Source organism: Solanum lycopersicum, chromosome 9 (genome assembly GCF_036512215.1).
Source record: "Solanum lycopersicum chromosome 9, SLM_r2.1".
NCBI lineage: Eukaryota > Viridiplantae > Streptophyta > Magnoliopsida > Solanales > Solanaceae > Solanum > Solanum lycopersicum.
In genome coordinates, this window is record NC_090808.1 from 46,566,311 (window position 1) to 46,570,025 (window position 3,715).

Below are 3,715 nucleotides of genomic sequence, written 5' to 3' on the forward strand. Positions count from 1 at the left end.
TCATTTTAAGACTTCTTAATCTCATGACATACAATATAGAAGCACGTATAGACACATGATGCACATAGGTGACTAGTCGTCGAATGTTTTGGTCGTCCCTTGACGTTCGACTTCCAAATCACATCAAACTTTACACACTGCCCCTAATAATTCTATTATAAATTTTAGGAACTTATAACATTAATACAAACATGTTATGATCTAGACATCCTAACTCATTTTAGGGTCTTACATTAGCTTAAGCCCCTCTCTTGAATAACCTCTAAGTTGTCCTTTTATCATAAACTTATTATATACATAGGAGATTAACTCCTAGTATAAACATGATCATGAGATATTTAGGATTATATGAGAATTTCCTTTCATCGCAACCCTTCGTATCTGAGATTAACATAGCATAGTCATCTTGTGTAAAGTGTATAAAAGAATATCTTAATTTGCATTATTGTGTGCTTTTCATTATCTCACAAATAACATGTTCATATCCTAGCATATCCACATAGAACCATAATACATACTTTCACAACATATCATCATGATTTATAGGCTAACATAAACGTGGTGGAGTAATCACAACTTTAGAAGACTTACCTCTTGCTTCCGAGAACGTTATTCAAGAACTTACGTTCAACTTACAACATTCATAACCATTACATAGTAAAATACTCAATATCATAATCAATAACAGTTCTTCAAATCATATAAAATATCCATGCATAATATAGGGTAAAGGATAAGGGTCATTCAAGAGTTCATTCTAGTCTTAGTTCCAGTCCGTATGTTTTCATATTGTCAAATAGTAAAAACAATCATACGAAACCATCATGTAGATAAGAACATGCTTCACACGAAATATAAACATAAACAACAACATACTCATCATCGTGTGGAATAGTAAATAGAAAACACTTACTTTTAATTGAAATTCATAAATCTAGGGTAAAGAAGAAAATATGTTTCGCAGAGTAAAAACCTTAGTATTTGAAGTTCTTGAAAACTTATCTTAGAAAGGACCTCTTGAGAAAAAGAATCCCAAATGTGAAAAAACAATACCTTATAGATGAAAAATGCACAAAAATTGGATGAAAAGATTGAGTTCTTCGTCTTCTTCCTTAAGCTCTTCTTGATCTTCAATGTAGTTTGGAGAAAAGAGAGTGTTCTTGAGAAACTGATAAAAATTTCATTTGATCTGGTTTGGGACATGCAAAAATGCTCTAAAAATAACCTAATATCAATATATAGTCGTCCTATGAATTTACAAAAGAACCTCCACTTAAATGGGTCTTTTTTAATAAGTTAAGTTACCAAAATACGACTTTAACAATTCTGTAAAGTAGTTGCGCATTGTAGGGCCCAATACCATCATTTTTTTATTGAATTTTGAGTTGAGGCAGTGAGGTGCATGTCAGCCTCGCGTCGCGAGGTTTTCTCTCAAATCTTGAGGCAAAACACCTCGTGATAGGCGCGCGTCGCACGCTATGCCTCCACTTCTGCCTGCCCTTAGGCTGCAAGGCAGCCTTCCCACCCATGTTTGGGTCCTCCCCCAGGACCCTTCCAGTGGTCCTTGGGGTGTCGTGAACGGATGTTTGGACCCTTTGCACTACATAGGGACGTCAACTAAATCAAATTAGCTAGTTTCCAAACGTCAAGGTCTTTCTTAGTTATTTTGGCTCTAACCTTTTCCAAATGATTTTATCACATTAACATAGGTCTGTAAACACCATTTTAAGCATAATTTTATGGATTAATCTCTAGTCTAAGTCATGGAATTTCCTGAGTGTTACTGGTAGAATGTGCACAAACCTTACCTTTACTTTTTGGAGATAAGTAAGTTGTTTGTGAACTAGCTTTGGCCAATTGAATGTATAACATCAAAGTTTTATTTGGAAACGATATAAATATCATCCAATGTTTTTATATTCTCAATAGTAATATTTCATTACAACAACCAAACAAATTATGTGAACAATTCTCATTATTATAAAGAGGTTTGAATACACACATGACTTCTTGTCTTGTCATCTTTGAAAAAATTGAACACATCTTGGAATGAAATAATAAGCAACAAAGAAGTAGTAGCAGTTACAATAAAGCCTCTTTGTTTGATATGTTGACACCCAAATTTGACTCTTCCCCAAATAAATTAACTTTCGAGCTTCATTAATTTAGAACAATTTAAAATAATTAGTATTATAAAATTCAAAATATTTTTCAAGTCATATCAAAATAATTTTAGTTTGTTTTATAATTTTTTAAAAAGTAAATATGTCTTTTATAAAATTAGTTTATTTTATAAATATTTGAAAATCTTCTCAAAAGTATTTTTTTAATTAAATACTTTGTTAATTATTTTAATTACTTAATAGTTTATATGTTTGTGTTAATATTTTATGATTAAGATAATTAATTTTATTTCGTAAGTGTAAGAATCTTACCAAATTAATTTACGTTAATTAATCTTATTAGTCAAAATACTCTTAATCCTTCAAGAGACAAATATTTGCGCTTCTATCTTAACAATTTCCATCAACTCCTATACCCAACCCAAATTTATTGTCAATACCTTTATTTTTCATAATTTCTTTCATTCCCTACCATTTTAAAATATTATCAAAAATCCCTTATTTTACTCCCAAAACCACAACAGCTGATACATAAATCCATTAATCCCAAAACCCACGCTTTCTCTTCCTTGTTTCACTCCATCAATCTCTCCCTGTTTTTCCTCCCACAACCCTATCATTTTATTCCTTCCTTACAACAAAAATCGTTCTCTCTCCAGTAAAATTGAATTCAACACCGAAATAGGTATATTCTTCATTTTCTCCAACTTTCAGCTCACCATTTTTTTTAATCACCAATCCTCTTATCCAACCTTTTAGTATAAACTATCCTCAACCACCTAGCACATCAACAAGTTTACCTGGTGCTATTGGTGGATGTTTTACGGATATATGTATCCATTCTCCAATGTGGCCTGCATTTTTATTTTTTTTGCTTTATCCTGCAGGTAATAACTAATATATGATATATTGTGGTCCATTCCCTCCTCTATATGCCAATATTGGTGGATTTGTTGTGTGAATTTATTGGTAAGGTTTTTATTGTGCACCCAATTAACTACCACAAATGCAGAAAAAAATTGATATATTATTGGTATTCGTCGTGTTTAGGAAGATGCACTACTCTTTAATAACAAATGCAACAACAATACAATACAATATATTTTCTATTGTTAATCTTTTTTCTAATACATATAGATTCTAGTTTATTTTCATATCTAAATATGTGTGTTTTATGTCTTTAATTATTATCTCATACATAATTAGAATAAATTGAATAATCTACCATATATTCTTGTTATGTATCATACTTCGTCTTCTCTGTCCTCTCTCCCAAAATTTGTCATATTTTTACTTTGATTGTTATTTTGTTTCAACGCGTTCAGTTTGATATACATGGATCCTGATACTAAGCGAAAAATATAAGATTCTGATGACGAAGATTGGGCAGAAAATATATTTTTTTCACATGCATGACTAAGACAAAACTTGTATGCAGATGTACAAGGTGTTGTCTTCAATTACAGATAAATTAAAGGATTTAGCACATTATAATTGGAAAACGATTGTATTTGTTTTTGAGGTTGAATATCATATCCATGACAACAGAGATATATTATAGATAATGGTGTTCATAGTTCATTATATATCTC